This window comes from Cygnus olor, chromosome 1, assembly GCF_009769625.2.
Source record: "Cygnus olor isolate bCygOlo1 chromosome 1, bCygOlo1.pri.v2, whole genome shotgun sequence".
NCBI lineage: Eukaryota > Metazoa > Chordata > Aves > Anseriformes > Anatidae > Cygnus > Cygnus olor.
In genome coordinates, this window is record NC_049169.1 from 168,909,393 (window position 1) to 168,923,867 (window position 14,475).

A 14,475-nucleotide genomic window follows, 5' to 3' on the forward strand; every position below is an offset into this window, starting at 1 on the left:
TAAAATTGATAAAACTTCTGCTTTAAGATAAAGGTGGTTTAATAGGTAAAGCAAAAACAACACAGGCAAACAAAGCAAAATAAGAAATTCATTCAGTACTTCCAATCTGCAGACAGATTTTTAGGCATTTTCAAAAAAGCAGGGCTTCACATCATGTGTAATTTGTTGATTTAGAAAGACAAAAAAACATAACTTCAGATGTCACCCCTTCTTCTTTCTCTCTCTCAGATTTTATTGCTGTGCATGACATCATCTGGTATGGAATATTCTTTTGGCTGGTTTGGGTTATGTGTTCCGGCTGTGTCCCTTCCCAGCCTCTTGTGCACCACCCAGTCTCCTCACTGGCAGGGCAGTGTGAGAAACCTTGGTGCTGTGCAAGCACTGTTCAGCAACAGTTAAACATTGGTGTATTACCAACACCGTTTTCATCAAAAATCCCAAACAGCACCATATGAAAATTAACTTAATCCCAGACAAAACCAATATAGTCCACCCCTTATTTCATACCATTTACACCATGCTCATTCCCACACCATCCAATACCTCCTCATTAACCCCTTCCCCTCCTTCTCATCCTTGGATTAATACACAGATATCAATCCCATAGTCTATGGGTCACCACTGTAAATTGTCCATAAAATGTCTATAAAATGACCACTGAGTTAATTTAGTCCAAGACTTGGGTTCTATTTGTTACAGTGGTTGCTTAGGACAGGAGAGGTAGTGTGCTATGTGGAGTTACTGGGCACCAAAGAAAACTCAGGAAGCATCACTGCTGTACTTGCAGTGCTTCTTGTGAGGCTTGTCCTCTGTTGTTTCAGGTGTTTTCTGCTATAGTGCTTCCTATAACATACAAATCAAATCATGGGTTACAACAGTTTAAAGGTATATCCATTACAACTTGTCACTGTTACTAAGAATTCATTTGAGCATGAACCTGAGTCAGATCTCCCCACTGATTAGTTATTAACAACTGTTCTGTTCTATTTAAGATAGGACATCTTTTGGGACTCTAAGTTATATTATAGTGTTCATATCAGCAGGCCTCCTAAGTAATACCACTTGACTTGGTCTGGTTTGTTTCCCAGTGGAAAAGTTGTTTCACTATCTTTTTCTCTAGTCAGAGAGCAGCCATGAGGTAGACACTTGAGTTTGAATATGATCTAATCAAGAATTTAGGTAAGCTTCAACGTTTAACTTCTATGGCTTGATCACAGCAAATTTTCCCTTTTCCAGATTCTGCTATTCATTCAAGCACAGCCATACCCAGATTCATATGGATAACCTCTTAAATTCCTTGTTTCCTGTGTATACTTCAGTATATCCACTGATTTCCAGGGCTGGCTTATAAATCCTCCCTCAAGAATATACTCTTTGTGCTTATGCAATGTTTGCTGCAGACATTTCAGTTGGGAGTCAAATTTAGATGTCTAAAGATGAATTGTGTAAGTTTCTATATTTAATCGAGGTCTGACAAATATATTTATCTTGCATTTCTCATATCTTAAAGTAAATATCTTCTCACTTGAATAGCAATCAAGACTTTACTGACTGTCAAGAGCAAGTTGCTTGATGAATAGTAGATGTCATCTACTGCCATATGATACACCTTAAAATGGACTTCTCCTCGTCCTGCGCATCTTCCAACCTTAGCTTAGAGTGTTAGCCAAAGACATCTCAAATAGCACATGATGCCATTCTTTCATGTGTAGGACAATGAAAGAACCCTTAGATATCCATCAGCTGAAATAATAATCATCATAGAATGGCTTGGGTCGGAAGGACCTTAAAGATCACCCAGTTCCAAACCCACCTTCCATGGACAGGGATTCCACCCTCTAGATCAGGTTGCCCAGGGCCTCATCCAGCCTGGTCTTGAACACCTCCAGGGATGGGTCATCCACAACCTCTCTGGGCAACCTGTTCCAGTGCCTCACCACCCTCTGTTTGAATAAAGAATTTCTTCTTTATATTTAATCTAAATCTAAATTTTTTAGTTTAAAGCTGTTACCCTTTGTTCTATCACTACACTCCCTGATAAAGAGTCCCTCCACAACTTTCTTGTAGGCCATCTTTTGGTACTGAAGGGATGCTCTAAGTTCTCCCCCAGAACCTTCTCTTCTCCAGGCTGAACAGCCCCAACCCTTTCAGCCTGTCTTCACTGGAGAGGTGCTCCAACCTTCTCATCATTCTCACGGCCCTCCTCTGGACTCACTCCAACACATCCATGTCCTTTTTATGTTGGAGGCTCCAGAGCTGAGTGCAGTACTCTAGGTGGTGAGTCAGAATAGGAGAGCAGAGGAGGAGAATCACCTCCCTTGGCCTGCTGGTCATGCTTCTTTTGATTCAGCCCAGGATGTGATTGGCCTTCTAGGCTGCAAGCACACATGCCATCTCATGTGGTGTTTTTCATCCATCAACACTGTCAAGTCTGTCTCCTCAGAACTGCTTTCAATCCATTCTCCACCCAGCCTGTATTTGTGCTTGGGATTTCCCCGGCTTAGGTGCAGGACCTTGCACTTGGCCTTGTTGAACTTCATGAAATTCACAGGAAGGGCCATCCCCTGGATCTCTGCACCTGCACCACAGTGAGGTGGTGGCCTCAGCAAATGAACTGCTCCTTTTTTCCTCAATACCAACTCTCATATGTCCCAGATGCTCTCTGTGTTGAAATGTATTAAGAATTAAGTCTTCTTGTTCAGCTTCTTGCCAGTTACTTAAAATATTAAAATACACACAAGCAAAAAGAAAAGAACTCTATAACCTAGTTGCAAACTGCTGGCAGAGACTCAGTGTACATCTAAAGTAGCAAATTAAACAGGTTTATAACCTTTATCTGGCAGTAAGATTACAAACTTATTACATAACTGTCTGTATGCATAATGTTAAATTACCCTATCATTTGTAACTAACTAGATGGCCATATCCAAATATGTATCAGGAATGATGGTCTGTGGTAACTGCCAAGTTTTATCTGGAAATAATTTAGGAGTGCTGTCAGGCTCGGGACAAAACCAGCCCAGGACCCTTTTTGCAATTTAATAGCTATTGGTGGTCAGGTTCAAGTATCCAGTAAGCTAGTTACATTTTCTCACAGCTGTTTAATTTCCTAATAAAGACAAAGTCTCTTGTTCCAGTCCATATTTCAGTGAGAAATATATTATGTTTTATTAAGTATATCTTATACAAACTGGAATATGGTATGTTCAACCAGGATCCACATTTTTTGCCTAATTTTTATTTACCTAGGTTTTTTTTTATTTTATTTTTATTTTTTATTTATTCACTTCTATCCTTGTTTCAGGAAAATTAATCAATAATACCATTACATTGTAGATTGGGCTTTAAAATTTTAAACTTCAGAAAGAGACCAGTGCAAAACAAGAAGCAATACTGCAGAGGGAGTACTGCAGAGGCTTTCTTGGGAAGGAGCGTGCTTTTGGATTGTGCACAAATATAGACAGTAAAACCTGTATGGCACTGTGGTTGAGCAAATTCAGGAAGGTCTTGATCCAAACACCACAGAGCATCATGATTCTCAAAAACAAAGGGAGCAGCAAAGTGGTAGTGGTGGTTTAGAGAGGAGTGGGTGTACCCTGCAGAGCAGCCTGGAGGCTGGGAGCCTCTGATAGTTACCTGTGAGAGCCTGGGAGCTGCAGCTGAAACTAGGTCTAAACACATGGTAGATGGAGATCAGCAGTGCCAGAGCTGTGCTTGTTGATCCAGACTCCTTGCCATATTTTCAGATAAAGTATAGTGTGTGACCAGCTTGTACATTGAAGCTGTGTATTATCAAGCCTATCCTAACCAAGCCTGATCCAAGAAATCAAACATTTCTCCTATAGAGTTTTTTTTTTTATCACAGTAGTGCCTACATTTACACACAGGTAGTCTTGGCTGTTCACAGCACAAAAGGAGCTGCTGGTTTTCTGTATAACACATTTGTCTATGCAGTTATTGAACACTAGACGGTTTCATTAAGTGACAACAGGGAAGAACAAACCACTCATGTAAATACGTAAAGGTGGGTAACATGAAGTTATTCCACTCAGAACCTGACAAAGACTCTCTCTCTTGTAAAGACTCCTGCTGAAAGTCAATAGATAAGACAATAATTGGCTTGTGAATTAAAAAAAAAAAAAAAAAAAAAAAAAAAAGAACATGATAAAATACACCAAAGCTGGCATTTCGCAGAGGCCAGATAGGACATATGGCACCACTGAAGAATGATCAGAAATGTTTTTTTTCTTCATGCACTGAATTAATTTGAAATTTGTGCTAATGGAACTGAGAACCCACCTTACTGATACTCTGCTTTTCATTCATGGCATCTAGTCTTCAACAGCTAGTAGGATCTTTCTAAAAGGCAGAAACTTTTTTAAAGGGTCACTTCTACACTGCATTATGCTTGATTATACAGATTCTGTGTGTTTTATCATGTGTTTACAACAGTGATAGTTTTTCCTATTGTTCTTATAACATTGGACATTGTTCGCATGGCATGGACTCCCACAGTGAATTAAATATACAGTGATTATGCAGATCAGTCACCTGCAACTGGCTGAAGTTCAAGGAATTGCATTAATGAGAATGCACTGTGCAGACATGGGTCAGTAGTTATGCAAAATTCTTACCCTCTAAAAGACTGAAACAAGGGAATTTCTAGATACATTTAGTCACGCTCATAATATTACTACTATCACTCATTATTTTTATGTGCTGTCATGGAAAACTGCCCCAAAATATTAAAATTTTGAAAAATGAGGTGAAATAAACTGAATGATATGTAATTAATACCCTCATAAAATCAAACAGGATTTGAGAAAATAATTTACAGGATGAAAACTCTATTAATGTATAAAATGTGCATCTGTAAATGTTCGTATTGGAACAGCTTGAACAACTTGTTCATATTGGAACAAAATACACAACACGTATTTTAAGTGTTGAAAACAAGCATATATGTATATATGTATATATGTGTATGATTATTATAAGAAAATATACTAATGATAACTAGATATAATTATAATTTATTAATAGATACACAAATAGAATCAAATGATAACTAGATTCTATCATTCTAAAACTATAACTAGTTATCATTATATTCTATTTGTTTATCTATTGATACAGTAATAAATGCACACACATTGCTTTAGTTTTACTTTGTTGTATAGTATCTTCCTGTAGCATTGGTAGCAACCCCCACAACATACCATAGAATTATAGCTTAAATTGACTGGCAGTTCTCATCTTAACTTCCTTCCTTTTATCATTATTTTAATTTCAAAGGGCCTATTAGGAGCAAGTAAGGTCTAAGCAGATGGTTGTCAGAAATATACTTACTACCATAATGCAATTGAGAGTTAGTGAAAAAGCATTTGCAACTTCGTACAATATAAAATATTTCCACATTAAAATGCCCAAAGAAATCAAAGTTGGAGCATATTTTATATTTATAATTCTCTCTTTAATGTTTATATTTTAGAAATATCAAGTGCATAAGAAAATGTGCAAAGGAGTATGCCAAAACCTGTAACTAAAATAGATATTAAGATGAAATAGATGCAGAAGCTTCAGATCATACATGAACTTTCCAATTAACTTTATAAACAACCTGGGAAAATTGATTCTGCTGAATCAAAGCAGTAAGATTAATTAGATTAAAATAACAGAAGAATATTAAGCCAAACACCAGGCAAATTGCTGTTTGATTTGTAAGTGCTTTCTGTCAACACACTGCAGTCTTTTCTTGTGACATTCCTGGTATTCTTATTGAGTGAGTGATTCAATTATCAAACAAACAAACCTGAATTTATGTGGATAATTAGCATGTTTTGAACTCAGCTGAAGTAGTCATGTAGGACTTGTAGGATGAGAAACACTTGTAGGACTTCTAGGATGAGAAGAAAAAAAAAAAAAAAAGCACACAAAAAAATAGGAAATTATCATTATTATTTCAAAAGGATGAGAGTCCAAATCTAGTTAAATAAGACTATCAAGTATATTCTACAGACCTCATAGTAGGTCTCCAAGAGAGTAGTAGGTGCCAGCTTCTGTACTCATTTCTTAGAAACATAAATGGTGACTAAGTGCATGCTATATATTGGACACAAAAGTGTAGTTCATTTGTTGCTTAAAAATACCTTCTCTAAACTGTTCAATTTTTGTGGCCCTAGTCACAACTGTATGTAGAATACCTTCTCTGCCTCATCTACTACTTGTATAGTTGCCTAGTTCTTCTCAGTATTGCCGACTAGGTTGAATATTACAGATGGGACAGATGAGTCTGAAAATGATCATGACAACAGAAAAGTGAGGATTGGGCTTTGAGTACATGTCTTTGTAAGATGAGCAGCATTTCCAGATGATTCTGATACAACAGAGGTTTAAAATATTTTGATTGGGTTTGAAGGCACAGGGGAATGAGGGATGTCAGGGATTATGAGGATCTCTTTTCTATACATCCTTGCCAGCCTTTCTGCAGAGATTACTTTCTCCCTCCAACCTACTCTCTACTCTCGTTAAAGAATTTTTCTCTATGCCAGAAACAGCCCCTGAATATTTTTGTGAGGCTGGTCAAAGATGGATTAGCACTGCTTTTAGTCTATGAGTAGCACAAGAAAGAAAGAGAAACCATGATAGTAGGGCTGAGAGACTTCGAAGTTTTCTGTTTTGCTTTCCACAGTGATGAGAATGAGATGAAGAAGGAGAAATGGAGGATATGCACAAACACAAGGCCTTTTCCTCTTCCCTAAGCAGAAAGCAATAGCCTGTGCAGATAGAAGGGGGGAGAAGGAAGGGTTTGGTCTAAGGAATCCCAGTCTTCTCAACCAAAGGTAAAATGGACAACTTTTCTCCTGGTTTGAGTCAGATATTTCTCATGTACTCCCTTCTCAATATCCCTCCTCCCTCTCTCATATTTTCACTTATCTTCAAAGCAAAGTCAATATTACTCACTTATTCCTAAAAGTTGCCTCTATCCAGAAAATAGCTGCTACACAAGCCTCAGCTATAACATTTTTCCTTTGGTGACAGTTTCTCTGAATGACATTTCAATTTGCAGCATTAGGATACCATTATTGTTTGTTTGTTTGTTTGTTTGTTTGTTTGTTTTTCAGCCTAAGTTTCAAGCAGTAACTTGTGCATAAGAAAGAGCTGTTTTTTTTGTTTGTTTGTTTTGTTTTGTTTTGTTTTTCTTTTTGTTGGCCTGCGTGTAAAGAAATAGTGTACTCAGGGGTTTCTTGTGCATGGAAGTTTTGAAAAGATGGAAGGACTTTGGGTTTGGGGATTTGAGGTTTTTATTGTTTTTTTTTTGTTTGTTTGTTTTGTTTTGTTTTTCAGTACTGTACGGAAGAATCCAGGTACAGAGAAAGGTGGTAGAGGGAAAGAAAGAAAAACCCCATTCAGAGCAGATTTGTTAAACCTAAAATTAGATCTGCTGAAGGGAGGAGCAACACTGGTAATGGCCTATACAGAAGTTTAAGGTAAATGTGTAGAGTCAACCTGGTAGTTTGAGCTATAGGAGTGTCTTTTGAGAAGTCCAGTTGTAGGTATAATGAATAGTGGTCATGGTACCAAACCTGCTGGAGTTCAAGAATCATTTGGGCAACACCCTCAGACACATGGTCTGATTTTTTCGGTGGTCCTTTGGGGACCCAGTAGTTGGACTCAATTATCCTTGTGAGTCCCTTCCAATTTGGATATTTTATGATTCTAAGAGTGTTCTGCAAGTAACGAGGCAAAACTTATGTGGAATATTCACATATGATCAGACCTTGCATGCTGTTAATCTCCCTTCATGATTAAACTAGAAAGATATATGTCAGTACCATGAAATATACATGGATTTAACTTGTGGACGGTTTTGTTTTTGTTTGTTTGTTCTTTTAACTCTTTGCATTTGTGTCAACTGCAAAAAGTTATGATTGCCATTTTTATTTTAATATACTTAAAATTCCATGTTTTAGCATGATCCCATTGTTCTATATACTTTGCTAATAAAAAGGCAATGTCTTTTTCCTAAGACTTCATAGAGTCAGATTTCATCTACAAATGACTAGTAATAAGTAAATTCAAAATGAATAGTGGTGGCAAAATTTGGATCAGAAAGGCATAAAAAACATGGATGTTTTCGTCTCCCACTGTGTACAATTTATTTCTGTGGATGGTTACCTAGGAAATGGCTGTAGGATGGAATTTGTTTAACTGTGTTGTCAAATTAATTGTCAGAGTTTTGAGCAGGGTTATAAGTAGTGAAAAAATAAAAAAAAAAAAGAAAAAAAGTAGTTATGCTATTTTTTTTCACTATAAGTAGTGAGAATAAAATATATATATATAATCTGCCTTTTTATTAAAAATATTAAAGAACCCATACTGGAGTGAACCTTTAGTTATTTTATTTTTAAAAATCTTTCTTGGAAATAAATTACATACTCATAGGTTAATTTAGCTCGAGTGAGTGGGAAAATATTTTCCATTGCTAAAATAATACTACAGCATGAAAGAATACTTTGTGGCTTATCTAAGTCCATCAAACATTTGTACTCTCTCATTTCTTTTTCTTGCAAATATTTGTCTAAAGACTTTATTTATATGCTCACTGTTGCAAGTTATATATCAGTGCTTGCTGTCCATTAATTACCTTCTGACTAAACAGTCTGTCCCAAATTCCTCCATGCAGTCTTTTCTTTTCCAGACATAACATCCAACTTTTTACGTATTGACCTCTAGAGTACTTTTGTAATATATTTCTCTTTTCACAGTCTTTAAGTCTTATTAAATAGAATATGTGTAACTTTTCTATTTTCATGCTTGTTAGCCACTTAAATGAATGCCCATAATGATTACTAAATATATTCTGAATATGAAAGAATAGATTCAGCTTTTTTGCTCTATATGGTAATCATTTATACCTGTATAACATGAGAATAAACTACCAAATAAATTGGACTTATTTTATACCCACTTAACATGGGTGTAATTGACAATAAATAGCACAAGGTAGTGGAAATTTCAGTGATAGACATGCAATTATATATTTTAAAAAATCAATGAAAAACTTCCAAATTGCAATCATAGCATTAAAAAATAAAAAAAAAATAAATAAAATCAATAAACTTGAAACTACCCTTCAATGTCCTTTAAAGTGCTAAGTAAAAAGAGAAATCTACATCATTCCTTGAATGCCAGAAAAACTGAGGTATATTGTATAATTAAATAGTGTTTTCCAGAACCAAGGGTACAATACTACAAATTCTTCTTAGCTCTGAGAAAATTGACATTGGTTAGGTTGAAGGTCACACTAGATTTCAATTGTTGCTGTTTATTACAGAAGGAGATTTCCTAGTTGCCATGGAACTACAAGACTAAGCAAAATAACCACAAAATATTGATTGATGCCCTCAAATTAAAAGTAAGACAGATAATTGCAGAAAATTAAAAAAAAAAAAAAAAAAAAAAAAGTTTATTCTTGTGTGCCAAACAGGAAAAAAAAAAGTTGTTTAACTTTACCTTTTAATGTGTTCTGTGACTAAGTAAATATTTTCACTAGAAATATTACAGGCACAAAAAAAATGAAAATATGAGAGAAAATAAAAATAATTAATACATAAATAAAACAGTGATAAGCAGGTTCTGATGCAAATTCCTGTTGTTTACTAAGTATGAAACTCTGTTTTGAAAGTGTTGCAACTACCAAAGGATACTCTGCATGCACCTAGGAGCACAGCAGAATTTCAAGGATCTGACTCAGAATTTAGCTCTAGCTTGCTGCGTACATAGTACACCCAAGTAGATGCTGTGGAGAATTTCAACATTTATTTACTGCAGTTTTTTTCAGATACTCTCTAATTTCCACTGGTAAGCAGGAGGCTGTCTGTAGGTGAATTTGCAAATTAATAAAAAGTCAAGAAATCGATCGTTAAAAAAAATAAATAACATCAGATTGAAAACACTGCCTTTGAAATGGAGAATGATCAGTTTAGGGGAAAATTTACATTCTGCAAATAAGATATTTAACACTGATTAGCATTTACAGGACACCATATCATTCACATGAACAGCTGCTGCAATAAGTAAAAAGAAAAACAGCAAGCAGCCAGCAAGCTGAAAAGACAGAGCAGCACTGAGGCAAGATTACTAAAATACCAACTATGAGGAAACCAAAAGAGGGAGTTTAAAAATATTAAGAGAAGAACAAGACTAGAAGGAAGATAGTAATGGACTGGCATAACAAGCTCAGGCCCAAACTTGGAATTCCATCTGAAGAATAGCATAAGGAGCTCTTTATGGTAAGTGGGACTTCTGTCCCACTTAAGCTGTATTGTCTGGGGGACTTTATGTGTGAAATTGAAGAACGTGGATACTGAGAAAAGAAATAAAATGACAAAAACAACATTACAGGACTAAACAGAGCCATTAAAAAAAATGGAATTGTGTTTGAGAACAAGGATAAAGCGTTGACATGAAAACTTTTGATGGCTAAAGCTGTAAGACAAGACAAAAGTGTGTTAGAAAAAAAAAAAAGGAGAAAGAAAAAGAAAATACAAGAAAGTCCAAGACATATCCCCATTGACATCTTCTGCGTCCTATTGCTCATTGACATAATTACCCTTTTTACCCTAGGTAGTTAAATGAATAAGATGAACACATAAGATAAACTTTGTGAGATGTGAATATATCAGATATGCAAAGTGAACACAGGACATCGTGAAGCCAACAGGACAGTGGAACTGAAAACAATATTTATTTTTGTATAATAAAACATGTAAAGTCATCCCCGAAAGCTACTATGAAGAAATGCTTAGTGTTTTAAGTGTCTCTGAAAGAAAACTCGTGCTCCGGTTCTTTAAGCAGGTGACAATTCCTGCATGTCTTGTTATGTTACTGTTAGCATTCATGAAGACACATAATCCACAAAGTGATTATAAGAAGGTGCTTTATTAGGCGCCGGAAGTTAGGGGCATGCCTGCCCAAATCTAACTTCATCCGATTTGTTCACCCAGTTCTCTTTTAACTCCTAAAATATTACATATGCATTGTTTCACAACACATCTATGCATATTCATTTCTTAGCTCCGCCTAGCCCTGCTTCATATGCTAATTATCTTATCAGTCCTTCTGCACTTGCGTATTACTCTCTGGTGGTCGTCCGGGTGGTCGTTGGGATGAAGTAAGATGTCTTCATCAGAGTTGAACTTTTTAACCTTTTCTTCTTACGCATGCTCTCTGAACCCTTGGTCTCAGTCCAAACCACGAGGTTGGTTTGATCCACTTCCCGGGGTCTGAGAGGCCCCTGTTATCTAGATGTTTTGCAAATTTGGCAGCTGAGTTCCAACAGCCCTTTAGACTGCAAAACTTCAAAATGATTGCAGTCTGATATTTGCAAATTTAAGTACAATTACTTTGCAGCACTTGTTCCAATTTCTGTGACATAGCATGTGTCTTACAAACAGCAGCCTAATCCTTTGCTGGTTTATCAAGAGCTAATTTTGTCAGCAGGTTTGTAGGAAAGTATATTTTCAGAACCTCTGCTGTTCTTCAGTGTACACAATACCTGACTACAAGATGCATACTACGTCATCTTCTGCTTGAAGTAGTTATAGGGTATTTCAGAATTCTTAGGACTGTAGATGTCTGTATTCCATTAGCTTGAGTGACATGGAATTTATTCCCAAATGGTCTGATTGCAGAAAGTGGAAGAAGTGGGGACTTGAACTATGCATTTTGAAAAAAAAGAGAAAAAGGAAAAAAAAAAAAAGAGAGAAAAAAAAAAAAAAGAAATAGGTGGAAATTGTGCCTGGTAGAAAATGAATCCGTAACTCCTTGGAAAATGTGCATTGCATGGGTGATTTATTTGCCTATTGACATATTTAAATTGTAGAAGTGTACATCTGAGTTAGACTTTCTCAACTTGTTGGAGAGAAATAAACTGTTCTAGGATACAGTTCATCTCATCATAAAGTAGCTGGCTTAAACAGATCAGCTGCATTATATTTATTTTATACAATTCCTATTTTATTTTCACAGGAAGAGTGCAGATGTTTGTTTGAAGTGAATCCCACCCAGCCTGCCTGGCATAGGCCATTCCTACTAGGTTCCTGATAAAATAAGGGGGAAGAAAAAAATGTATCTTTATTTCTTAATAAAAAGACAAGCAGTGATCAGACTCCTCTTTCACATGCTGCCTCACTTCTTGATAGGACTATGTCAAAGACCTTTCTTCTGTAAGCTCTGTAGCACTGCTTGGGGTTGTTGTGCCCCAAGTGCAGTACCCAGCACTTGGCCTTGTTGAACTTCATACAGTTGACCTCAGCCCATCGGTCCAGCCTATCCAGATCCTCCTGCAGAGCCTTCCTGCCCTCGAGCAGATCGACACATGCACCTAACTTGGTGTCATCTGCAAACTTACTGAGGGTGCACTCGATCCCCTCATCCAGATCATCGATAAAGATATTAAAGAGGACTGGCCCCAGTACTGAGCCCTAGGGGACTCCACTAGTGACCGGCCTCCAACTGGATTTGACTCCATTCACCACAACTCTTTGGGCCCGGCTCTCCAGCCAGTTTCTAAACCAATGAATCATACGCCAGTTGAAGCCACGAGCAGCCAGTTTCTCGAGGAAAATGCTGTGGGAAACGGTGTCAAAAGCCTTACTGAAATCAAGGTAGACCACATCCACAGCCTTTCCCTCAGCCACCAAGTGCGTCACTTTGTCATGGAAGGAGATGGGGTTCGTCAAGCAGGACCTGCCTTTCATAAACCCATGCTGACTGGGCCTGATCGCCTGGTTGCCCTGCAAGTGCCGCGTGATGACACTCAAGATAATCTGCTCCATGACTAATCAGTTAACAACATATACAACTTGGTTCCTTTACCAGGTAGTGTGTCAGCTCATATTCAGCTATTTGGTCACCATTAGATTGCAGTTAATATAGCTAAGTAGGTAGTTAATGCATCACTTTAAGTGACAGCCTTGCTTTCTGTGGTATTGCTTAATATTTCCTCTTGATTACAGCAGAGAGGCCTCTCTTCAGAAAAAAGAAAATGTCTGAAAATTTTATGTGCAATGTAATCTTTTTATTTTCATTATTATTTTAGTTTTGTAGGAGAGTTTAAAAGTCAATAAATCCTAAAGAGTAATAAAGGCACCATGAATATTTTCCCAACTTTCAGTCAGTGTATAAGCTATTTTGCATTTTTGCAGATACATTATGGGAAAAAGAGGAGGGTTTTTCTTTTCTTCCCCTTTTCTTACATCTCTGTGGTTCCTCTGCAAGTGCAGAGATTATACTGAAGAGCCCAATAAAACTACCATAGCATTTCTGGAAAGAATACCTCTCATTTTTCACATTCTAACTATAGTGGACCAATTTAGTTTGTTTTGTTGTATTGTTTCTTTTCCTTGTTTGTCTTCTTTTTCTGGGCCACCAGAAAAAAATATGCTTGTAATGTAGAAGCTTTGCTCCACTATTTTTATTTTTATTTTTATTTTTATTTTTATTTTTATTTTTATTTTTATTTTTATTTTTATTTTTATTTTATTTTTATTTTTTCCTTTTATCATTCTTCCCAGAATCTTGCATTATTAGCTGACAGATACACTTCTTGGAACATACCAGGAACTAGAACTTATACACATTTGTGATGGAATAGATTACAATACCTGCCTCCAAATTGTTGTCATACATTGTGTATTAAAATCTCTCATGTAGGTTTTGTGTGTGTTTTGGTTGATCCTTGCTGCACTTCAAGGGAGGAGTACTGCTATTTACATTTAAACCTACATGGATGATATTGCTCTATTTCCTGTAATATATGCTACTATGGTATGGTGATTTTTTCCCTGTGATAAATTAATATAATATATAAAGATGATATGTTCTGTTTTCTGTGTGGGACAATAAGACCACAGAATATATATGTTGCCTTGGCTTGAATGATTAGAAAAATTATGAATCAAAAGTCAGTCAAAATGTTTTTGATCAAAAACTCCATTTTATTTCTTGTCTTCTTTCATTTTGGGTGGTATTTTCTGTCTCATGTATTAATGAAACTGATGAATGCAGATAAGACAATACTTAAAGTTTACCTTCGCATTCATCACAGAGGCTATTTCTTCCAGTGTGACAAACCATGGACCACCTTATCTGTGGATCTCATTCTGTAAGCAATTTACCATCTATGGTTTTTTGGTACTGCATAACTGTATTTGATTTATAAATCTGGTCAACATAATAGGAAGCTTTTCAGGTCATTCTGTGGTTGTACCTTTGTTCTGAATTGTTGTTTGGTGCTGGTTTATATTCATTATTCTATATCTTATTTGCTATCTCACTTGTTTCAAAAAGTGCTATCATACTGAACTTCAGTGTTTGTTGCACTTCACATCTGTTTCTCTTACCTATATTGTTGTCAGTTGGTCTATGACTTAGTATAGTATGACAAACCGTTAATGAACTTTTATCAAT

At 36.3% G+C, this 14,475-nt stretch overlaps 1 long non-coding RNA gene across 1 annotated transcript; it reads right to left on the reverse strand.

The window, feature by feature from the left end:
- Window positions 1-611: 611 nt before the first annotated feature.
- LOC121063537 lies at window positions 612-10,996 on the reverse strand. Its single transcript, XR_005816050.1, has 3 exons — window positions 10,892-10,996; window positions 3,188-3,190; window positions 612-621 (listed from the first exon to the last, which is right to left on the reverse strand). It is a non-coding gene; the product is annotated as an uncharacterized LOC121063537 (long non-coding RNA).
- Window positions 10,997-14,475: the final 3,479 nt, after the last annotated feature.